Raw genomic sequence first — 25,397 nt, forward strand, 5'->3', positions numbered from 1 at the left:
GTTCTCCATTTATGCTCCAAATACAGTCGTCTGGTCTCTGAAACTGATCATTAAATAGCACAGAGGTCACGCGTATTCAAAAGCTTATTTCAACCATTTAGAAATGACTGATATTGTTGTCTATGGGTTTATTAGAACCAGGAGCCTTATAAATAGACTTTTTAATGAATTTTCATGACATGTGGTGGAACAGTGTGGCAGAACAAGCTGCACAGACCTGCCATGTCTTACCCATCCGTATCTAAATGGAGAGCTGGAGCACTCTGCAATGATGGATATTGTTGGGAAACTTTAAAATATATGCCTAGGAATTTTAGTGAGATGATGTTAACCCATGTAGGAGAAATGACCAGTTAAAAACAGAAGCAATTTTCAGTTTTAAAAGATTTACCACACTAAAATTAACATGGGAGTTAATGGGAGCGAACGCCTGACATGTTGGTGCACCGTTTCATTTTAAGGACCTGATGAATTTCATTTTTCACGATAGTGGAGGCTAATACCTACAAAATGATGTTTTGTATGGTTGTGAAATGTTCTAAGGCAGAGTTATGTGGTTCAGAAAACCTTACTTTAAAGGTGAGCCTTGAGGTCCAATACCAAAGTTGATAGGTTCAAGTTTGGAGTGGTCACTCTTCAGGGACACCCTGCTGGACACTGTGGACTCTGCTCTGTCCTCGTCCATCCTGAGGAAACATCAGAAATAGTGATGAGACTGTGATGAAGGTAAATAATCTGGAGAGGTTGGAGTTCAATAATCCCAATTCACTGCATTTTTATCAAACAGGAACATTTCTAATCCATTCTGGATAACAACTGAATCAATAAATCAATGATGTCTCTGTATCATTTTCATGTTTTCAGAGTTTAAGCTGCTTTTTTTAACTGTTCCCTGCAGTGAGAAAAGAACTGGCACCTTTTCCAGCCCCTCATCCTGCAGCACTGAATGTGCTCTAAAGTTCTTTCCAGAGCAAACGTCTCTGCACTTGCAGCAACATGTTGTAGTCATGGATCCGTGAGGAGAACCGGATACAGGAAACGCCCCCACTTTGATCCCAAAACCCAACTGGTGGCCAACGGTGGTCCGGCAACGACGGGGACGCTGGTCCATCGGGCCCACAACACTGGTTTTCCACAGGCCAACATGGTGAAAGGACCGTGCACCGTTTCATTTTAAAGAGCTGATGAATTTCATTTTTCACGATAGTGGAGGCTAATACCCACAAAATGATGTTTTGTGTGGTTGTGAAATGTTCTAAGGCAGAGTTATGTGGTTCAGAAAACCTTACTTTAAAGGTGAGCCTTGAGGTCCAATACCGAAGTTTAAAGGTTCCCCTTTGGACCAGTCGCTCTTCATGGACACACAGCTGGACACTGTGGACTCTGCTCTCTCTTCCTCTTCCATCACACATTCGCTCATTTTTAAATGTGAGTCTAAACGGTTAAGCAGGAACAGTCTGCTGACACAGAAAATAAGATTAAAGAACATGATTCTCAGCATGAAGACAAGCAGAGGTCTGTCCAATGACGTATTGTCGGCTCATTCACATCAAAATCTATTATATGATGTCACCCTGTACATCATACAGGCCACATATATATTGGAAAACAGTTTTGGGACATCTTAAAAGTTTACACCATGTTAAACATAAAATAGTTGTGGAAAAAATGTTTCTCCTGGGTGTTTCAGAAGGTGCGGTGGCATCAGACGGACGCACACAAATACAAATGAAATCATTTTTTATCTGGTTATGGTTTACAAGAAAACCTAAATTCTTTCAAGATGTCAGTTCTCAACATTAAATTCAACAAATAAGATGAGAATGCATTCAAAACTAAACAGAAATACGTCATCACATCATCAAAGTGGGTCAAATGCAGCATCATCTTCTGTCATCTCAGACAGGATTCCAAGAAGAGGATCTTCATTTTCAACAACGCACCTTGACATCTCATCATGGCTCGTCTGTCAGATTACAAGCAGCTTTTTTTGATCAGGCGCATCATGTTTCTCACCAACACATGATGGTGCTGGAAAAAAACATTGTAGCCTGACCTAGAGGTCAAAACTCTGCATGGCGTGCACAGCTACTAGTTGCAGCTGGTGGTTGTGGCGGAGGAGATCCCAAACATATCTAGCAAGCTTGTTTTGGAGCAGAGCTTGTCCACCACCTCTGACCCCACTCATCACAGAAGTCCCACCATATCCATGGCCAGGTGTGTTGGCAGCATTGGAGCCAGCCTCAGGAAAAAGGTGTGTCAATATCTCAGAAGTGATGATCAAGTTGACACAACCCAACAGAAGTCAAGCAACCCAACATGCTGAATAGAATAGATGACACACAGCAAAGGGCAAAAACACCCAATTCTGCTCAGACTAATCTGATCTGACCACATGTACAGGACCAAAAATATCAAAACACCATGGGTTTAGGTTTCATTTCGTTTTCTTGACGGCTTATTCAAAACAGAACACATTTCATAAATCCATAATAACAAATTCATATTCCACAAAGAACCAGTTGTAAAACAATAAAATGGAATGCCTTGATCTCTCCCTCTTTCCATACTCTCCTTTTTTAAATAAAGGATTGATTGTCCCCCTGGTGGAGGGACAAAGAGAGGAGGCTAAAACTGTCGCGTTTGTGTCCCTCTTTCCGTGGATTTTTCCACTAACTGCAAATAATATTGTGACTTATTGTGAGTATTAAAATGTGCTTCCTCAACCTCTAAAATGTTGGCTCAGGGTTAGCGGAAAACGCAGTTAGAGGAAACACGCTACAAAGTTTGATCATCCGTCACAACATTCCCGTCGACCAGCCGCAATGTGCGTCCGAAACACGCGCACGCTCATTGCGCACACGCAGCTTATTAAGCCGCATCTCGCAGCGGAACATTGATTCGAGACGACAGCAGTGAAAGAACCAAATGCTACCTGAATATTAGAGGTTTTCCATCAGGGCTCGGTCACTCAAGATGGAGCCCGAAGTTGAGAACTTTCACTTTCGCTTCTTCTTCCTCTACACGTCACGTGTTCGTGGTTGGATCGCGTCATATCCAGCACAGGCGCCTCTCTTCAGAACAATTTGGTCCACGTTTTAACTGAAATACTGGGAAACAACTGGAGTTCGCTGACAGATGTTCGTTTTTGGGTGCGGAATCAAACTGGGTCAACTTTTTGATCTATAGGATCCCCTCTGGTTCAAAGTGTCCCCTATAGGATATTGACAGTACTGACCTTTTGGGGGCTGCACACACCTCTTAATGGTGACGGCACCAACGGAGCTGATCCAGTTGTCATCAGCTGGCCAGTCTGACTCCAGCTCATTAGGGGAAATTTGCTGATCTGGAGGAGAAGCTTTCAAAACTTGACGGGCTGGTGGGAAATGACTGTAATTTTGGAATCAGCGTGCCAATTTTATTTTTAATCAGAATAATTTAGAATAATTTCAACAGGATATTTTCAAATTGTTCCCCAGTGGAGCTGCCAACTGAATATGGTGACCTGCTCCTACACACAGAAATCCGATGGCTCAGCAGGGGACGGATTCTGCTTCCTTTTTTGTCCCTTTTGAGTGAAATAAAAGAGTTCATGCAGTCCAGAGGGGAAGACGCCGCGCTGCTGGAGGACACTGGCTGGACACTGGACCTTGCATTTTTAACGGACATTACTGGGAAACGGAACAGTTTGAACTGGGAGCTGCAAGGCAAAGGTGAGACTGTTGCTGAGAGGATCAGTGCTGTAAATGCATCTAAAGCCAAGATGAACATTTTCTCTGTGCATTTACAGACAAAAGGTGCTGCACTTCCCCTCTGTGCAGATGGTGCTGAGAGACAACGCTTCTGCATGTGAGGCTTTGGACTAAAGCGCAGAAAAGTGCTCTCAGCTCATAAAAAGACTTGGGCAAGAGTTTGAGAACAGGTTTTGGGACCTGGATCAGCTTGAGCCATGTGTGTCCTTCATTTCTAACCCTTTCATGAACGTGGACATATCATGCATTGCTCAGCAGTTCAGTGCAACCTTCAGCCTGGATGCTGCACAGATGCTAATTGAAATTGGAACATTGTGAAATGAGCTGCAGCTCAAAGCCTCTCAGGCTGCACCAAACTTTTGGTGCCTTGTTGACACAGAAAAGTACAGTGGTGTATGGAGCTCCAGCTTATGTCATTAGAATCTACATGATTCAGTTTATTCATGCTTTGACTGAATTTTACCAGGTAAAAATGTACCTTTTCTGCCCCAATAAAAGAGTTCCTCTGTGTTCTAAGAGTTTAAAGGAATGCATTTAAAAACCTTAAAAGGAGGCCAGATTTCCTCCAAAAGCCTGGTTTGACCAGCAAGTCTGGCTCATTTAGTTATTGATGAGCTCTTTTTCTGTGATATGTCATTTAAGTCCTAAAAAGCTATTTAAGGGTCGTTTTCCTCCACTTCTCAATCACCGACGTGTCCAACTTCACAGGATTTAAACTTAACAGAAAATATAAGGACTCATCAACTTTATTTATACCCAAAATTACATAATTTCCATTACATAAACTTCCTCATGCAAATATTTCGACAGTATGATATTAAAATATTAGAATTACACAAATGTAATTTAACTTAAGCCAAAATGTACATGTAAAAATTTTTGATCCTCAGTCACATAACACAAAGCAGATAAACACATAAGGAAACACAGTAAAGTTTCAAATTTTAAAAAATACCTAATCTAAATGTGGCGGGGTGGGGAGAGGTGTATCGGTCGACGACAACGCCACCTGGGGAATTTCACCCCAGGAATTAACCGGGAATCGGGCACACGCAGATAAGGTTCTATTCCCGAGGCAGAGACGGGATTGAGGGTTAAGCACTACGATTTTATTAAATCCAATACACAACAAAATAATAACTCTGCGGTCTAAAAGTCAAACAAAAGGGGTGGACAGGGCTGGGGCCCCACCGGCAGGTAAAACTCAATTAGGGGAGATAAACAAACTAAAAACACCCGTGCTACTGCAACCAAAACCACACACGAGGGGTGAGGAAAACGCCCTCCACCAGGGGTTGGGTCCCCGCCGTGGCCCGCAGCACCTGTCCACAAAGAAAAGAACAATTAAATTTCCAATGATAAACAATCAGACGCGACGAGCACACACACCTCACACAGACAAGCGAATAAATTGTGACCAACAAGAAACAAACAAGAAACGAACAGAACAAAACCTAAAAAGTAAATGCCAGTTGATACGATTTACGCACACTGTTAAGAATCTAAAATGACAGCAACAGCTCCGTGGTCGCCTCGGCGGCACCACTGCGTCTCAGCGCCGTCCCCCGAGCGAAGGGGGGGGGGGAGAGAGAGAGAGCGAACAGGAGAGGGTCCCGAAAACGGGACTGAGCCAAAGCAGCAGTGGGTCCAGTACGGGAGGTAGTCCGTGCCGACTGTGTTTGGTGGCACCACCACTCCGTGAAGGGTTCCCGCTGGGGCCACGCGACCCACTGACGCCAGCCACCTGCCCAGTGCAGACTAGCGCGCGTGCCCTTACGGCAAAGCGTTGTAAACAGTTTCTGTTGGTCGAACCGCCCAGATCAGCCGCAACCCCGCCGTCCCGTCGAAGGGGGAAAACAACTAAAGGCAGCTGGAGGCAGTGCCTTATATAAACCTTTTCTCCCCACCCCACCCACCAATTAAGCACTACCTACCTCCATAGGGCACCTGTTCGGAGGACAGGCCACGCCCTGCCACATCAAATATATTCACAAAAATAAGCATAAAAATTAAATTGAGAATCTGTGACTGTGTACTTTGCAATCCCTTGCTTATTCTAAGATGATTCTTTTTCTTATTTTAATTATTCTGTTTTTAGAATAGTTTATGGTTGAAGCCAGAACCTCTGAACGGAGGCAAAGCTTGACATGCGGAAAATGGGTGAGCTTCTTAATCACAGAAGAGGAATTTTAAAGTCTTGTTTAATGTGAAGAGGGATAAATAATTAAACTATTAGTCTATTTCAGACACTTTCAGCCTCAGCTGTGTCGTTTATTATTTTTTTTTTTTTTTTTATTTTTTTTTTTTTTACAAAAAGCATCTTTACTCTTTGGCCCCATCTACTGTCTGTTGTGTGTCTAATTTGATCCAGCTGGTTGTGTTAGCTTTACCTGCGCAGAGGTTCCTGCTACAATCAGGAACAAACTCCACTTGTTTATTCTCACAGTCTGCTGATAAAATCTATTCTTGTTCTCCTAAAGCTGCAGAAAGCAGCAGTGGGCCTGACTTCATGCTGCACCTCCAAACCTGAGAATGGAGCCGAGCTTTATTGCTAAACAGGATTTGGGTTTTTTTTGTCCGTGCTAAATGGAAAGTGTTTGTCCTTTGGTGGTCCAACAGGACAACGATTTGGATGGATGGATGATTTGATGTTATTGAGAATAAAAACAGCTGAAAATGGAAGCGGAGATGTTTCAGAGCACCAGAGTTCAGAAAGAGTTTCTAATCAAACACCGCCTTTATCTTTCAAAATATGGTTTCAACCCCTTTAACATGATCAAATAGTCATAACAATGAACAAGTATCACTTGTCCTGTTATTTATACTTGAATTCGTTATGTTTAATACATTTCCGTGTGTGTACAACCACCTCCTCAGCAACGATGCCCAATTCAACGTGGCCTACTACTGCAACGTTCTGGTGGATTCAACAGGTCTCTGCTACTGGTCACCACCCGCCATCTTCAGATCGTCCTGCTCCATCAGCGTCAAATATTTCCCCTTTGACTGGCAGGACTGCACGCTCAAATTCACGTATGCACGGGCAGGATTTTTCATTGTTGTTTGAAACGCAGACAAACTCTGACATGATGTTTTAAACTGAGCTGAGTCAAGATTTTATAGACTCTAAACACATATGAGAGGAGAAAAAGGTGCAAAAATAAAATGCACGGTGCAGCTAAACTCTCCCAGTAGGAAAACAGGCTTTTTAAATTCTGAACTGCATTTCCCATGTTGCCTTGCAGCTCTCTAACGTACAATGCCAAAGAGATCAGGTTGCTCCTGAAGGAAGACATAGTCATTGAAACCAAGTGGACGGTTGAATGGATCATTATATATCTTTTTTTAAATTTATTTATTTTTTAAAATTGAGCGGTTGCGGCTTATATACAGGTGCGGCTTATAGTCCGGAAAATACGGACAATATAATTAATATTATGCACAAGCTTTGAGAACGCATTGAGGACTGAAGCTACATTTTAGATGAGTTATGATCCACACATCGAGGTGACTCTTTGCTCCATGTCCTGGGGACGCCACACTAAAGTGTGCCAATACGAAAACTTACACTAAAACGCTGGTTATATTCAAGGTTCCGGTAGCGGCTCCCGAGAGGACGACGACCACCGTGATGGATGCAGCACCTCAGCCCTGGTGGTCCACAGCAACATCAGAAGCACAACCGAAGGTAATCCATTAAAAGCAAACTCAAGTTTGAGTATTCAGTGACTATATATCGGCTGCCGGATATAATCGTGTGTTTTCTTATTAGGTGACATACGAGGGATGGCACAAAATGTGGGAGTCTGCTCCCAATGGGCTCCCACAGGCTGATGTTGCATGGCTGAAAGAGGATGAAACCAATGAACTCTTCCAGAGGGCTGTGTTGGGATTTCTGGTTTGTGTCTGTCTTTGGCCTGCAGGGGGCGGTGTTGAGCACAATTGGGCGCACCTGTAGGCAATTTACATCTTGCTGTCTATTTAAGCAGGTTGTGCCTGCCTGTCAGGGCTGGGGTGTCGGTTCGTGTAGGGAGTGTGTTTGTTGGTCTAGTGTGGGAGCTTGGTTGGGTTCCTTGGTGTTGGCTCCTGTTCCTGTGTTCCTGTTGTCCTGGAGGACTGCTCCTGCTCCCCTTGCAGTCTAGGAGGACTGCCTCTGCCCTCAGTGTCTCGGGGCACGTTCGTGTTGCGCCGGACTCCCGAGTCCTCGCCGGTCCAGGAGGACTGCAGCGTGTTGAGGACTCACCAGTGTTCCGAGTTCCCGGCAGTCCAGGGGGACTGCGTCTGGTTTGGGGAGTCGCCGATGGACCTGGGACGGGCGGACGCTGCCTCCCGATCCCCATGCGGTCCAGGAGGACTGTTTCTGTTAATGTGTGCTCCCCTTCCCTGTAAATAAAGCCTTTGACCTCTCCACCACTGTGTCCTGGCCTGCGTTCGGGTCCGCTACCACCATGTATCGTAACAGGCTGCATCCTTTCAGGACAAACATGGAAAGATGAAGTGGAGGAAGGTCCTGAAGGATGACAGGATGTGGTTTCAGCCTGTGGTTTCAGACATACTGTCCAAACAGCAAAAAGTCATCATCAGGGACCAATGACAGCATCATCACTGTTTTTCTTGCACGACAAATGTTATTCCTCAACTACAGCAAGCAACAACAGGCCTATCTTCCCTTTATTTATCTTCCCTCCGCCATCTTTTCAATTTCTCGAGGCAGAAATCACAGGACACATGTGGAGCATCTCCTAATGTGGCACCAGGCTGGCTGCATTGCGGCCTTATAGAAGTAAAGGCATGCACAGAATAGATACACAGGCTTCAGATACTACAGCGGGCAATATTCCTTAAAGCTCGAGAGGTGGAGCCTGCATTTGCCACCAAGGTCATTGCATGCTGCACCATTCTGCACAATGTGTGCTTGTGGAATGGTGACAGCATGGAACCCTCAGAAGAGGCACTTGGGTCAGATGACATTGGTCAAATGCAGCCAGACCTGCAATGTGGAGAGCAAATTCGGAGCAGACTGACTGCTGCCCTGTCAGCACCAACCCACCTCCCACCAGCTCTCTATGAACATGATTGCATTTAGGACTGGTCTTTATAATCCAGAATTTTGGAGCTTGACGTCTGTTCAACCTGGCTGCCATCATAAAGTCTTTTTTCTGGCAGGTTCCATTTAATTTGAATATTTTTTTGGGTTCCATTTTTGTAAATAGGTATTTCAAAATCATAATAGGATAAATGCAAGTTGTTATATATATGCAAGTGTGTGTTTTTGTAAATAGTTTTGGTTTCAAAATCAAAAATTGTACCAATTAAATTTAAACTTTGAATAAAGCATTTGTTATCAACCATATGATGCCAAGAAAGCAATCTTTGATGGAAGTTAACTTAAACAATTTAATACATTCTTTTTTACATTTTGTCTACCAGTTTCTCTAAGAGATTTAAAAGTCTCTCCTCCCTGGCTTCCTCTCGTGTCACCCTTTCCTCGGCCCTCTCCAGCAGCTCAAGGACCCTATCGCACGCTGGCGCGTGCGTGGTGCTGGCCCTGGTTCCTCCTCCTCTGTCTCTGACTCTCCATCAGGTCTATCTGGGACTGAATCTGGGGAGCCTGACTCAGAAAATGAATGGCTCTTCCCCCAGGCTGAGGCAATGAGGCATGGGGGCCGAATGGAGGGCCTGCCACCTATTGCCTGATCCATGAGAGGGAACTATTCGCTATCTGAAGTACGTACAAAGTGAATCAGCTGTACCATTGGTTACCGGCTGCTAACTTTCTAACTGAAGAAAAGAAGGACATTGTGGCAGACTACGTCCGATGGTATGTTATTGACCGCAACTCATCTGTAATTGACAGGTAAGTTAAATTTTCATTTGTTTTTTGTCGTTCCACCCCAAAAAAATGAAATTTGCTTGAAATGTCTCATGGCATGTATATCTATGGTGTTACAACTGCTAGCCTATATGATGTCTGTCTCTCCATTCTCTGCCTTATGCTAATCTATAAATACTCAACATAACAAACAAATATAACCTTATAAACTTATAAAATATATAAACTTAAGATAATACAATTTAGATAGTTTAATTGGTTGTTGCTGTTGGCACTACACAGCAGTGAAAGTGTTTGTGTTCACGTTGTAGATTCAAAGATGGCCTTTCAGCCCTTCAGTTTCTGACAGCACTACAGCAACACCCTTCTTTGCTGACCCCAGTTCTCTGCCACTCTGAAAAGCGACTAAAACCAGAGGATTGAGTCCTGGTGGTCCATATTCAGAAAGGGGAGGTAAATGGCCTTCATCAAGTCATTTGCCTTTTATTTCACTCATTCACTTATACATATGTATATGCTTAAAATTATCATTTATTTTACCAATTTCCATAGGAGTCAGTTCTGGATGGAGCTATTTGCAGACCTTAGAGACGCCGGATACTTCAACGGGAGTCATGAGCATCAGTGTCTACTGAGATACTGCTTTGGTGATGTCATTCAGAAGGACTTGGATGAGTGTGTTGGATTGTGGTACAGCCACAGGATCCGGCCCTCCAGAACAGCATCATGTCCAGGAGGAGTGCCCAATGAGCTCTACTACTTACCACACCGGTAATATTTGATGGTAGATTGTCTGCAGTAATTTTGTTTTTCAAATAAATATAATAATATCTTCTGTGTAACATAGGTTGACTCCAGAGACTGTGGATTTCAAATTGAACAGACTCAACTGGATGCTTTTCCTGAGGCTCCCCTGACAAGAGCTCCATGTGGGGATGCAAACATGCAGGAGTACCTGGACTTGGCCATGCAGAGCAATCAGTTACAGAAGGCAGAGTACTGGCAGTCTGCAGCTGAGCTGTATCTGAAACTAAAAGAAATTACTCAGCTATGATTGAAAAGACATTATAAAGGTGTAACTTGTACACAAAGTGTCTTAATTTGTCACCTGCAGCATCATTATTTTAAAGAGGGAAATATGAATAAACATAATGCATAGTAATGAGCATGGATTTACTTTTTTTTTTAATAGATAGAATAAAATCGTGAACTAAGACTTTTAATGAATCATGAAACACCCCCTGATGCCCCCCTGAATCTTTGAGCCTGGATTTCCTTTTTTTTTTTCATATATAAAAGTGCCCTCCTGTTTTCATGAAAAAACTTTCAGAATGATGTTGCCTCTTTTTTAACTTCATTGAAAACCCTGGTGCCCTAAAGGTTGCAGTTGCAAATGACAACTGCAGTTTGCAGTTGCAAAGGAAAGTGTTTTGTCATTTGTAAATTTGTTTCAGCCGCTTGTAAAAGTGTTTTGCACCTCTCGGCCACCGTACCTTATGGTCACGAAAATACAGTACATTTAAAAAGGGCCCATGCCTTAAGAACACTTTGATAAAAAAGGAGGCAGCCAATTTCATTTTTACAAATTTAAAGTCAGTTAAAAACAGAGCAGTCTCATCTAAGAAAGAAGACACCAGTACATTCTTACATGGATCATAGCTGTGATGATTAAAGTTGACTATTTTGGATGAATATATGAGGAGTCATAGGTAAAACATTAACACAACACACACACACACACACACACACACACACACCACACACACACCACACACACACACACCACACACACACACACACCACAGGGCCTTAACCTTTAGCAAGTTCAGAATTTTAACTTTAGCATTTTTTTAACCGTTCAGGCTAGTAAAAAGAAGTTTGGAGCTCTGGACGCGCTCTGTGAGGGAGAGGAGCCTTCTTCTGCGATACGGCAGAGGAGGAATTGAGCCTGACCCCAAGGATGCCTTCCCTGACCTCCAGCTAAGCCCTGGGTCTGAGGAGTTCAGCGACCCTCTCCTCAAGGTCTGCCACAAGGCTAAACTGGGCCTTCATGGCACAGCAAACAGGCTTTTTATTTAAACATTGTAAAGACAATTAATGGTCTGGGGCTGCTCAACAGAGCTGCCACTGTGTGGGCGGACAGAGTCCACAGTGGAGGACTCTGTACAAACCCCCCCATAAAAAGACTGGAGACCTTCAGCAGAGGACCCTGCGTGGTGCCATCACCACCAATGCTTTTATATCCGTTTTAAACCGCACTGTCTGCAACGTGTTTCCATTCTGTGGTCTGTCAGACGGTTTTTCATGTTTTTACAGACCGCAGAAGACTCCCAGGGGTTTTTAGCATTTTCACAGAGCTTTTCTAACTTTTTTAACGTCATGTCCTGTGCTCCAGGTTTTATTGGTGGGATCGCGTACAAAAAAACGCACAAAGTTTCAAGTACTCAATTTCTTTTAATTGGAGAGGCCAAACTGGTGATCCACCTGACAGGCAGGGACAGGATATGGGACGGGGACCTGTGTGACCTGGTGGCCATATGGAAGCAGAACATTAGAGCCAGACTGAGGCTGGAGTTGTGCTTCTACAAGGCCGCAAATAACCTAGAAGGGTTACAGCAACTGTGGGGACATGAAGGTGTCAAATAAAATAGTGGCTGGAATTGAGTTGACTTTTGCATCCTCTGTGCCAAGCCTGGTTGAGCTCAGGCAGATCACAATAACTCGACAGTTGAAAACCACGCAGACAGCTTGGTCGGGAAGATTGTAGGTCGACTAAAAAGCTGTAGATGCAAGGGAGACTGGAGTGTCAGTGAGGTCAAGCAGCTCGAAAAGGAGAGGACCACTGCAAAAAGCTGCTTCACCAGGCAAGTCAACTTCATCAGTAAGGGAGCAGGCAGAATGGTAGAAGAAGAGCTGCGGGAGGAATTTGATAAGCTCTCAGACTGTCTAAGGAAAGTAGTCAAAACAAATGATGAATACAGGACTACATTATTGGCTGAGGCAATAAAAGAGGAGCGCCTTGGAGAAGCGCTGGAAGGTGACATAGGAAAGACTTTGGATGAAGCAGAAACAAGGTTTAAACAGGTGAGCTGCATTTTCCAGACAAACCTCTGGTCAAGGTATGGTCACGACAAAATTACAGCTGCAGTCCTGGTGGCAAAGAAAAGTGCTGAGGAAGCAGGGAGCCTACCTGTGAAGAGGACCCAACTGGAGGGTTATGCGGTGCATTTGCACCTCTTGGAGAAGAGGATGATGGAAATCATCAAGACTCATGTTAGCATGGGAGTGGTGGATGGACCTGGGGGAAGACAAGAGACCTAGTTGGCAGAGTGAGCTATCTTAAAGAAACCAACAGCAGACTTTAATTTAGGGCAGGTGAGTTTGCCACTGCACAAGGAATTGCAGAAGAAGCAAATGCTGCACAGCCTGCAAGTGGGATTGCTGGAATAGTGTGGATTCTGGTAACGTACTGCGTCACTTCCTGTCTTCTCAATCGTTCGTTGGTTGCACTGTGCACGGTGTGTTGGATTCACTTTACGTAAACATGAATACTTGGGACATTCTAGTCACCTGATAACAACATTGAGAAACAACCCATATTAAACAAATACAGGGCTCCGCTGACTATTAGCATTAGCATGGCCTCACCGTCTGTTTCACCCAGTGTCTTTGTCTGTTCAGCGTGTGAAATGTTTAGTTACTCCTCTGCCTCCTTTAATGAAGGTGCAGAAAGTGTCGTTTATTTACGGCTATGGAGACGAGACTTAGCGAGCTTGAGACGCGGTTCCGCAGCTTGGAGTTAGCAGGAGTTGGGTCAGGTAGCCAGGAGAAGCTAGCTGCTGCGGAGCCGCCTAGCGTAGCTTCAGCTAGCCGTCCCCCGGCAGCAGCCGAGCAGCCGGCTAGCCAGGGCGGCTGGGAGACGGTTCGCAGGAAGCGTAGCCCAAAACAAAGGCCTGCAGTGCACCACCAACCGCTTCCCGTGCCTAATCGTTTTTCCCCACTCGGCGACACACCCGCTGAGAAACCGACCCTGGTAATTGGCGACTCTGTTTTGCGCCACGTGAAGCCGACTCCAGCGACCGTAGTTAGGTGGATTCCGGGGGCCAGAGCGGGCGACATAGAAGCAAATTTACGGCTGCTGGCGAGAGGTAATCGTAAATTTGGTAAAGTTATTATTCACGTCGGAGCCAACGACACCCGGCTTCGTCAGTCGGAGGTCACCAAAATTAACTTGGAGTCGGTGTGTAACTACGCAAAAACGATGTTGGACTCCGTAGCATTCTCTGGTCCCCTCCCCAATCTGGCCAGCGAGGAGATGTTTAGCCACATGTTGTCGCTCCGTCGCTGGCTGTCACGGTGGTGCCCCGATAACCAGGTGGCCTTTGTAGACAATTGGAGCACTTTTGGGGAAAACCTGGTCTGATTAGGAAAGACGGTGTCGTAATCCCACTCGAGATGGCGCTTCTCTCATTCTAGTAATCTGGCTAATTTTATTAGACCCAAAGTGACCTGACAATCCAGGGTCCAGACCAGGACGCAGAGTTGTAGTCTTACACACCTCTCTGCTGCTTCCATAGAACCCTCATCCACCAACAATAACATATTTAACACTATAGAGGCAGTCTCTGTTCCACGGTTAAAAGTTCACCAAGCACAGAGTGGGGGAGCGGTCAATCACCATAATCTTATTAAAATTAATACGAAAGCACAAGTTGGAGAAACTAATATCACAATTAAGTGTGGACTGTTAAATATTAGATCTCTTTTGTCATCAAGCAGAATAGTTATGACGATTCCTGTGTAGTTTTTCTGCTCCCCCCCCACCTCTATTTATTTACAGGTATCGCCGCCTTCAGAGCTGCATGACGACCTCCAGCCCCGCTGACCCATTGTATAGTGTATTTTTGTGTGCGTTTCTGTGCTCTGTGCCTCTCCTCTCCTCTTCCCCCCTCCTCCCTCTCCTCTCCTCTCTCTTTACCCAGCCGGCCATCAGCAGGAGGGTCCCCCACATGGTCCTGCTCAAGGTTTCTTCCTGTTGAAGGGGAGTTTTTCCTGCCACTCTTGCTTGTCTGGGGTCAGGCCCTGGGGTTCTGGAAAGCACCTTGAAACAATTTTGATTGTAACATACACTATATAAATAAAGATGGATGGATGGATGGAGACAATAAAGCTCTACATGCTTACATCAATCTACTTCTGGAAAAGTCGGCGGGGGAAGCTCTGAAGGAGGAGGATATGAGACTGGGAACACCTTATCCTCTGAGCAGGAGAGAGCTGCTAAGTCAGGTAGTGACCCAATTGGTCTAGTTACATCTGTTAAACAGAAAGTGGCAACCCTTGTAACGAAGGTCTTCCAAGAAGCTGGAACTGGGAGTCATCATCCCAGTTCCAGCTTCTTGGAAGACCTTCGGACTTGGGGTGAAAAGGTGGAATAGAAGAAGCCATTAAACTGTTCAAAGAATCTGTAGAGCTTGGACAAATCAATTTCAACAGAAGCATCACACCAGCTGACTGGAGAGGGAAGCCTGGTGGAATCACCCTCTCAGACAGAGTAATAGAACCTATGGAGCAGTCATGTACCTGAGATGGAACATAGAGGGGCGAGTTGACTTCCGCTTCGTGGAAGCAAAAGCCAAAAGTGACTCCACTGGCTCAGAAAGGAGAAGGGATAAAAAGGTGAAATTTGTGGACCAGTCTTTGCAGCCTGGCTCAGGAACTATTTTAAGAGACATGGAAGATTAGAAGTGGAATAATGGTTCCATCTAGTGGACAACCCAAGTCTTGGGTGCCATCCAAAGAGATAATTGTGGACACCAAACCTTTGCAAATTGTGTGGGTGAGATCCAAGACTGGTGGTTGATTCCTGGAGAACTGAACATTGCTAACATAATGACACAAGGCACAGCAGAAGGAGCTGAAGGATCCAAGAAAATCTCTCAAGGTTCAGGGAGAAACACGACTGAAACACTCATATAAACACACACACACACGACTGAAACACTCATATAAACACACACACACACACACACACTCTCCTACACACGGCCGAATCACACTCACACACACACACTCACACCACACTCACACACCACAACACACGCCGAATCACACTCACACAACACACTCTCCTACACACGGCCGAATCACACTCACACAACCACACTCTCCTACACACGGCCGAATCACACTCTCATATAAACACTCTCATACACACGGCCGAATCACACTCATAAACACTCTCATACACACTACTGAATCACACTCATAAACACTCTCATACACATGACTGAATCACACTCATAAACACACTCAGTGTTCCGTTTTCCCCACGGAAAGGGTAACTTGGTGTTTAAACTATAAGGACATTACTCTTTTCAATTTTTCCACTTTTGTTATTTTTATTTCCAAAGTGCAGTGAGCAGGTAATAAACCTGAAATCAAGAAATGCAAGGTTTCACTCATGTCCATTATAAGTACAACTTTCCAGTATTTACATACACATTGCATCATATTCAAATATCAAACATCAAATATCAGCAGCAAATGAAATCTTGAAACACATTAATAACATTCAAAGTAGCAAATCCCAAGCATTTATACATGTCTCAAAGGCAAATCTGATATAGCCCAGCAGCAGCCCCAATAGCCTCTGTCTCGCCAAAGGAAATACAGCTGGACTACAGCTCCCAGAAACCACTGGGCAAACCAGGAAGTAGACATCCTTGCCACAAGCTGGCCAAACAATCAAACATTCCAAAGCAAGGGAAAAAGCAACCTGAACAAACATTTAAAGCTTCAGAAAGACGGTCAAGCACCAAATCCATCTCCGTTAACAACATCACAATATCAATATTTAAGTTTAGGAGCATGGAGACAATGAAAGTTCTAAAAGTATACCAAACAAACCCAAGACTTATCATTAGCTTTACCAAGTAGACCCAACAGCACAGCAGTAGCCTACATGACAGCAGATGACAAAGCCAGCAGAAAAGTAAGAAACCCAATAAAACTCACCAAGCAGCCGGACACCAGGTGAGAATGCGGACAGGTAACCAATACAACTGAAATCTCCCGCTTCCTTGTCAACCAGTCAAAAGGGTCACATGGGCACAAAGTGCAGACACTACTTAAAGTGACAGTGCTCATTAAACTAGCCTAGCGACCAAGGACGTATCGGCCTTTTAGTCAATGAAACCATTTTATCCCTTAGAGAGAAATAATTAAAAAGAAATTAAAGAGAAGAATTAAAGAAATAATTAAGGAAAAAGAAAGATGAAATTGGACAATTCCACAAAACACAACACTCATACACACTACTGAATCACATTCATTTAAGATGCCTGTGTAGATTCTGAATCATCCAAGGTAGTTTTCTCTGTCAACTGGACTGGGTTTCTTCTCTTGAAGATGTTTCGCCTTCTATCCAGAAGGCTTCTTCAGTTCAGAAGTGAAGAAGCCTTCTGAACTACTACTGAATCACACTCATATAAACACACTCATACACACTAATGAATCACACTCATAGAAACACACTCATACACACTGCTGAATCACACTCATAGAAACACACACTCATACACACTACTGAATCACACTCATAGAAACACACACTCATACACACTGCTGAAACACACTGATATAATCACACATTCATACACACTACTGAATCACACTCAACTAAACACACTCATACACACTACTGACATATATACACCAGTTCTGTGCCACTCTGAAAAGCGACTCGCTGGCTTTGACATTGAGACTCTTTACACCTGACGTCAGCCCTGCAGGGAGCAACAGGAGACAAAAAGAAAGTGTAATCTTGGCCTACTGGGCAGACTATCTCCGTGACTGTGAAGGTTTGTTTTGTTTTTTTATAACTACTTGGAAAAGCACATTACCATGTATATCTACCTGAACATTTTTTCTTTGCAGAAGGTGAGGCTGCTGTGTCTGTGGAAGAAGTTTTGATGTTTGCCACAGGGCTGACATCACTTCCTCCTTCTGGGTTGGAACTGTTGCCAAAAATAGAGTTCTTGGATGGCTCTCCTTTCCCAATGTCAAATACTTGTTCTTACTTGTTGAAATTACCAATCCTGGATTCCTACAGTGTGTTCAAGGCACAAATGGACTTTGGAATTCAGAATAGTCCAGGATTTGGCTGTTTATGAGCCATATTGGACTCAAAAAATGTTTATTGTTCTGCTGTTATGCCGTTGTCATTGGTGCACCTAAAGGTGCAGTTCCAAGTGTTTTGATGTTAAAGTAAGAGGCTGTTAAGTGATGTTAAAGATGTGTTTTGTTGCAAAGTAAGAGGCTGTTTTGTTTTTTGTTTTATTTGGGGGGGGGGTCATCATTCTGAAACTGTGTTCTGTTCATGAAACAGTAGTTCCCGATTTATAATTATTAAAAAAAAGGAAATCCATGCTCATTACTACGCATTATGTTTATTCATATTTCACACTTTAAAATAAGGATTCTGCGGGTGACAAATTAAGACACTTTGTGTACAAGTTACACCTTTCTAATAAATGTCTTTTCAATCATAGCTGAGTAATTTCTTTTAGTTTCAGATACAGCTCAGTTGCAGACTGCCAGTACTCTGCCTTCTGTAAATGATTGCTCTGCATGGCCAAGTCCAGGTACTCCTGCATGTTTGCATCCCCACATGGAGCTCTTGTCAGGGGAGCCTCAGGAAAAGCATCCAGTTGAGTCTGTTCAATTTGAAATCCACAGTCTCTGGAGTCAACCTATGTTACACAGAAGATATTATTACATTTATTTGAAAAACAAAATAAATGCAGACAATCTACCATCAAATATTACCGGTGTGGTAAGTAGTAGAGCTCATTGGGCACTCCTCCTGGACATGATGCTGTTTTGGAGGGCTGGATCCTGTGGCTGTACCACAATCCAACACACTCATCCAAGTCCTTCTGAATGACATCACCAAAGCAGTATCTCAGTAGACACTGATGCTCATGACTCCCGTTGAAGTATCCGGCATCTCTAAGGTCTGCAAATAGCTCCATCCAGAACTGACTCCTATGGAAATTGGTAAAATAAATGATAATTTTAAGCATATACATATGTATAAGTGAATGAGTGAAATAAAAGGCAAATGACTTGATGAAGGCCATTTACCTCCCCTTTCTGAATATGGACCACCAGGACTCAATCCTCTGGTTATTTGTGGATGAGCCATACATGTGGCTGGACGCTCCAGAGTAGTGGTCTCTGTGGTGGTGGCGTAGGGTGCACTGAATTGCAGCTACGATCCCGTTCTCCGTGCAGCTATCAGTCCTCAATCTCATGGGAATGAGAGAGGTTTCGCACACATGACAGAAAATAGTGGCCGATCACACTTGGGTCATTATTTGAAGGCCCCCATGTGAGCCACAGCACTTTGTGTGAAAATCCATCAATACAGCCGGAAAGAGTAAAACCAAATGGCTTAAGTTTATCATAACCATCCGCGTGCCACATATAGTTCGTTCCCATGGAGTGGTAGGTTCTAGTGATGGGACGAGCGACACTGGTGCGTCAGCACTGTGCCGAGAGCTCAAGAGTGAAACCCCGTATCGGTGCGTGTAACAAAGAATCATGTGCCGCGCCAAAGTGTGTTATAAGGAAACAAACTGGGTCGTGGGTTTGTTGGATGGAGTTTTGCAGTTGCGCAATTATGGATCGTTCTAAGAAGTTTCCCCCAGTGTGGAATAATTTTGATCTTGTGACTCCAAACAAGGGAAGTCTTTTTCTCCTTTGAGCATTGTTTACTGTTATACTATTTTTTACGGTGGCACGTTGCACTCACTTTATCACTTTATCAAGTGAATGACCTGTGATGCATATGATAGTCAGTTAAAGAGCCTTACAGTTGCTTTATTCATTTTATCTCATAATAACGAGATCCTGATCTCGAAATCATGAGATAGGGTGTCTGTTTTTTTAACAAGTGAATGCAATGCGCCACCTTAGTTTTTACTCTGTTCCAGTAAGAGGTTTGAATTGTTTGTAACTTTTTATGTTATTGTAGCTGAAGTGTCGGCTCTGCTCCACAGAGCTCTCTTATATCAATAAGAGCACTTCATCAATGCTGAGGCATTATAGAGCTCGGCATGGCAGTGAAGAATTGGCAGATACTCGAGAGACAACCAGAAAACATATCCACATCTGCATCAACTTGCACTTAAAACTCTCTGCTCACCATCGTCATCTGCACCGTGTGAAAGAGTATTTTCTAAGGCTGGGGAGCTGGTGTCTAAGAGGAGAAATCGCCTTGGAGCAAAGACACTCCAAAAACTTTTGTTCCTCAATAAAAATTCATAAACAAATCACTTTTTTGTATTATTTCATATGATTTAACAGTTAAGTTAACAAAAAATGTGTGTACATAAGTAAAAAATTGTAACTCTGAATTGTAACTCAAATTTGCTATATTTTACAGACCAACTCAGTTTAGCAAACAAGGAATTCCTTTACCTGCAATCATTTTATAACTACTGCAGGGGTCACTATCGGGTGACCAACACAGTATCAATACAGTTTGTGTAGTGTGTCAATACACTCCTTGAGGTATCATCATCCCATCACTAGTAGGTTCTTCTGACAAACCTTCTCCGTGCTCTCCTCTCGCACCCGCGTCTGCATTATATTAATATCACTCCCACAGTACCTTAAATTTCCATTTAAAATGCACCAACTCTAGTAAAGTAGAATTAAAGCGGTACGTAATCTAATACGATGCTCATAATCGCGCATAAATAAATGAAGGCAAAAACATATTAAAATGGAGGCAGCAATGTTCCGCTAAGGTGAAAGAATTTTACGCTTTAGTAAGATATGTGAAACAAATAGCGGACGATACATACATTTGTACGTCATCTCTCCTCGTTTACCCACCATGAACAGATTGCCACGTGAGACCGCGGACACTGTTGGGATATATTTCGGAGTTAGGGTGCATCAGTTGTACACTACTTTTCGCGGTGCACTGTGGGATACATTGAGTACACTACATAGGGTACAGCGATGCTCACTAAGCATTCAGACACTATTTCAAAATAGCGTCCACACTATTGAGTGCACTATTAGGGTATAGGGAGTGGTTTCAGACACAGAGTATATGTCAGGAAATTACCTCCTTAGTGGAAGACTGAGCTCTCCAAGTGAATGTTTTCTAGTTTAATATTAATCTTGACAGAGATTGCAGATTATGTCAAAAGATTTTTTTATATGAAGAGGCATGAAGAGCTTCTTTATCATAGTCGCATTAATGTATGTTAACTTGACAAGTTTTATACAGAATGTCATATATTTCCTTAAAACACAACGACTCCATGTTCAGGCAACAGTTGTACAATCATAAGTTGTTCAATTGTGACATTTGGACAGTGGTAAATATTCAATTCCAATGTTCGAACGCCTTTGTTCTGATTCTTTCTTCCTGAATCGTACTCTCCAGCTTCTCCTCAAATGTTCTCAGTCGTTTCTGAAGGATATGCTTGTCCTCCTTAATCTTCCCTGTGATGTGTTCATATCGAGAATAAAAGCGTTTGACATCCAAAAGCTGCTTTCGAAGATCCTTCAGTCTGCACTTAGCCTCACGTTTCTGTATTCTGAGGATGGCCATCTCAATTTCTTCTTTTGCTGGTGCTAGCCCCAACCATCTACACATTCTTTGGCTCAACGAAGGACTAATTTTCAGCAGCCTGTCATCAAGCCACTTTATTATTTCCTCAAGTTCATCAACCTCCATCTGAATCTTCTCAAACATGATCCTAAAGATGCTATAGATGTATTTTGCCCTGTCCAGCTGCTCTTTGAGGTCTTCAATGCTGTCCCGTGCCAAACGCCTCTGGCTAATTAGAAGACTGATCTCTGCTTGATGCTTCTTCCACTTTGGACTGAAGAACTTGAAATTACTTTTGTATTCTGAGGTCTGATTATCCTCTAATTTTTCCACAAGCTTTTTCACAGTGCTACGGAGGGCAGACGTTTCTTTACAGTAATTCTTAATGATGTTTTGTAAATAAAGAACAGGCGTTGGGTCTTTTTCAGCTGTCCATTTAAGTCATCACCCCTGTTGATGTCTTCAGACAACTGCTGGTTAATACCATTGATGTTTTCTTCCCAAACTTCAGTTTCCAAAACAAGTTTGTTCTCCTTTTCAACTTGCTCTAATGGAGTACTGCACACTTCCCTTTCCTGAAGGATTTTGACTCTTTCACGTAGCTTATCCACGTCCTCTGCAAGTTCAATGAGGTTCTCATTGATGCGTTGATGGTTTTGTGTAAACTGTAGCTGCTCTTTTATTTTATTGTGGCTCTCCAGAAGTTTCTGGGTTTCAGTATCCAGTCCAATATTGGGGAGGAGGTTCTTCTCATTCTGACAATCAAATATATTTTGAAGGTTTGAAGGTACTGTTTTATTCAGATCCTTGAAATGTTCCTCGAGGGTCACAATGTCTTCCTGTATGTGGCTAATCAATGCATAAATCTGACTATTGGCCTCCTGCAGATCCTGAATGGCCTGAGAGGGAGCTTTAGTTTGGTCAGTGTTTATTTGTGGAGGACGCTCATCATACTTCATGGAAATATTTTTGTAGAAATGATTTAACTCCTCTTTGTCCATCCGCTCCATTAGTCTTTTCAGATAGTAAAACAAGACACTTTTCTTATGGTTGTATCTGAAAAGAAGATTCTGATGTTCAGAAAGTAGATGTTCAAGGAATATTTGTGATTCCATTTCTTGTATATGTATTGTCTTAGTGTTTAAATTGCTAATGTCAGCAGCTATTTCAACAGCACAGTATAAAGTATTTTCCGTTACGTCAACTTTTCAAGTAGAGGATAAAATATTTAACGATGTTTGTCTTTGAAGTGCTAAACCAAAGCGGGACCTCATTCAGCTCAGTTTATGTAAAGATGGCTCTTCTCTTAAGAATACTACAGTACTCGTGGTTGGTCTATTGAAGGTGCCTGACCAAATGACGTGGTCCGAATGTCCATGGAGCTTCTCCCCAAACAGGCTGCAGGACTCAAGGTTTTGAGCTTCTCATACATCCAGGCCATATTTATCCATAAAGCTCTCTGTAGTTCAACTGAACTGTTGAAAGTAACTGGAAGATTTTGGCTTCTCATCTGAAAAGCTTCTTCACTTCTGACAGGTTTTGTGGAAGAATAAACTATTTCAGCTTTTGTAGCATCAAAGGGCCAAACGCCCATCATGGTGGGTTAGGTTTCATGAGTTCCCTTCCATTCAGCCTCATTGGTGAAACAAAGGCCCATAGAAACCAGTTGATAGTGGTGCCTATCAGGAGAGTCATTGTGGTCACGTGGCCCAGGTGAGAGTGGAGTGTTTACAGGTGTGTGAAGAGGTGTTTACCTGGTTGGAGAGAGATCTCAGCACTGTTATAGGCGGACAAAAGCTTAACCTTAAACTAGAGCTCGTGGGAGATGGGTCCAAATGCACCTGGGCCAGACGGGAGTTAGAATATATAAAAAAAGATTTTACTACATGAAAAAACATTTCAACAATAGTCAGTGGCGATCTTCAAATCTTTGATATTAACACACTTCAACCACCTGTTTTTATGTCCATTAATGAGATAAAACTCCAAAGACAAATTAACATAATTATCAGAAATTAACAAATGACATGAAGGAGGGGAAAACACATTTGTAAGAAAACAAAACGAGTGCTCTCTATTTCTGTTTAACCTTTTGGGGTTTGAAGAAATTTTGGTCAGAAGTGACAACAGGGCTCTTGCAGCTATACACACTGCTGGTATTGCCCGTCTTAGCGTCAGTAACTAGACAATTCCACGGAAGTTGTGAGGGTGTGCCTCACCCTCTGGCCGGTCCCTGCCCCCACTTTCATATTGCCTGTTGCCCCCCTCCCCAGGACTAATTACAACAAAAGATATATGCCAAACCTTTTGATGGGAAAAAAAGAGGATAACAAAGGGTGGCCTCCTCTAGGGAGGCACACCCAATTAAAAAGCCACTTCCAGTTAGGTGTAAGAATGGAGGAAGTTGAGGTTTTTTGTGGATTGCTCGGGCGTTGTTGTAGTTACGTTCTTGATTCCCTAGAGTAAAATCCGCTGTGCATTTCGGTGCGGTTGTTTGGTTCATGAGCGTGCGACCTGCGGTTCCCAAATGATTCCACTTTTTGTGCAGGAGCTTGTAGGATAGTTACAGGTGCGCCTAGGAGGCACACCCAATTAAATCACTACAGAAATGTGCTAAATGCTGCAGCTCACTACAACAAGTGAAATAAGTAAAAAGGATTAAAAGGAATTTTACAGCATATATAGATAAACAGATGGTCAGAATAAAAGGCAGCATTGATGTTCAGTTCAATTTGAATGTAAAGTTAAATTTGAATAGATGCGTCTTCCGTTTTGATTTCAAAGCCTTCGTATTTCACTAGCGAATAAGGCTACAGCTAAATCTTTGCAAATAAAGGTCGCGATGGCTTCTCCTGTCGTTATGGCCCACAGAGAAGCGGCTGGTACTGTTACCGAGGCCCAGGCGCCTTGTCAGAAGCTAAAGTTTGCGCCTCGTTAGATCCTGTCGAGCGATATTTTTGAAATTTAAAAAACCTGAGCGAGTCATTTTTCAGGGACTACTTTAACACTTCAACCAGTCAAAGCATTTAGGAACGAGAATTTATGCCTGGATTCAGGTCCAAACTAGTTTATTTTAGGAATTGACCCAGAGTCTACTGGCCCAAATGACTCATTTTATTAAGATATCTTGGCACTTGTTTTCAGGAAACCAGGAAATACAAATGTGCTAAATCTTGGGGAACTCTTCCTGTTGTCGCAGTCCTTCAGCCCTCTGTTCCAACATGAGGAGCGCCACAGAACTCAGCCCAGGAAAGAGCAGAATCTCTGGAAGATGTTTGGTTTTCTGGGTGGTCCCAAGAGTTTTTTGGCAATACGGACCATTTGTTCTTCAATGATTGACTCCTCCGAGTACTTCAGTAGGAACAGGACCTCGTTCGGATTGCCCAGCTTTTTACAGGCTTTGTGGATTGTTTTGTCCATCTTGTTAAATGATTCCTCTGTCAGACTTAGATTTGCATTATTATCCCAGACTTGGGGCCAGACCTGTGCAAGGAGAGCACCGAGGACTTCATCGTTGTACTGAGGTACAATGTTTGCTTTTTGGTGAATGTGATTAAGAATCTTTTCAATTAAAAACTGGACAAATGCTCTCATTGACTCCACTTCCTTAGTTTCTTGTGGTTCCACTCCAACCACCGACGGGGGTGCATAGCTGTCTAGATGTTTTTCAAGAGAAACTGCAGCTTCTTCTAATGGTTCCTCCACGCTTACAAATGTATCCAATTCTTCAGCTTGCTCAATCTCAGAGTGAGGATCTGCTCTATCTTCAAGTGCCTCCTCAGCTTCTGATGCTTCTGAAGTCTGCAGTTCTCCTCTTAGGCTACTGTTAGCACCCTCCACATCCTCTAATGGATCTTCCAGAATTGGTGAGAGAATATTCACCTTGGCAGCAAATTTTACAACCAGACTTTTCAGGAACCAGTTCATTGAGGATGCAAATTTCCAGGCCTTCTTCTTGATGTCAGCATATAATTCTTTATTCCTCTGAGTGTCTTTGCTGACAGTCTCTGGTGACAAGCGTTGGTAGATGACGTCACTCACTGTTTTGGTGAAAAGGGGCTCATTGTTGGTCACTGCGTGGAACCCAAGTACAAATGAATTCTTCTCATCGGATTCAAGCCAGGATGTCACGATGTATACGATTGACCTTGCTATATCGTTGCTATCACCTGTCCTCAGC

At 43.2% G+C, this 25,397-nt stretch overlaps 5 long non-coding RNA genes and 1 pseudogene across 6 annotated transcripts; 3 read left to right on the forward strand and 3 right to left on the reverse strand.

Moving 5' to 3' along the window:
• The window catches only part of LOC130538217 (NACHT, LRR and PYD domains-containing protein 14-like), a 141,114-nt pseudogene that overhangs the window by 74,104 nt on the left and 41,613 nt on the right, over positions 1-25,397 (reverse strand).
• LOC130538247 (uncharacterized) lies at positions 634-1,509 on the forward strand. The gene is made up of 2 exons (XR_008953833.1): positions 634-726; positions 899-1,509. It is a non-coding gene; the product is annotated as an uncharacterized LOC130538247 (long non-coding RNA).
• Positions 4,840-5,655, reverse strand: LOC130538240 (uncharacterized). The gene is made up of 2 exons (XR_008953826.1): positions 5,243-5,655; positions 4,840-5,074 (listed from the first exon to the last, which is right to left on the reverse strand). It is a non-coding gene; the product is annotated as an uncharacterized LOC130538240 (long non-coding RNA).
• On the forward strand, positions 7,423-8,162 carry LOC130538242 (uncharacterized). The gene is made up of 2 exons (XR_008953828.1): positions 7,423-7,830; positions 7,867-8,162. It is a non-coding gene; the product is annotated as an uncharacterized LOC130538242 (long non-coding RNA).
• On the forward strand, positions 9,450-10,751 carry LOC130538235 (uncharacterized). The gene is made up of 4 exons (XR_008953820.1): positions 9,450-9,609; positions 9,897-10,038; positions 10,138-10,356; positions 10,433-10,751. It is a non-coding gene; the product is annotated as an uncharacterized LOC130538235 (long non-coding RNA).
• LOC130538236 (uncharacterized) lies at positions 11,021-13,588 on the reverse strand. Of its 2 annotated transcripts, none has more exons than XR_008953822.1 (3): positions 13,234-13,588; positions 11,389-13,155; positions 11,021-11,263 (listed from the first exon to the last, which is right to left on the reverse strand). It is a non-coding gene; the product is annotated as an uncharacterized LOC130538236 (long non-coding RNA). The 2 variants fall into 2 exon arrangements; XR_008953821.1 differs by having other exon boundaries at positions 11,389-12,498; positions 12,776-13,588.

This window comes from Takifugu flavidus, chromosome 14 (assembly GCF_003711565.1).
Source record: "Takifugu flavidus isolate HTHZ2018 chromosome 14, ASM371156v2, whole genome shotgun sequence".
Taxonomy (NCBI): domain Eukaryota; kingdom Metazoa; phylum Chordata; class Actinopteri; order Tetraodontiformes; family Tetraodontidae; genus Takifugu; species Takifugu flavidus.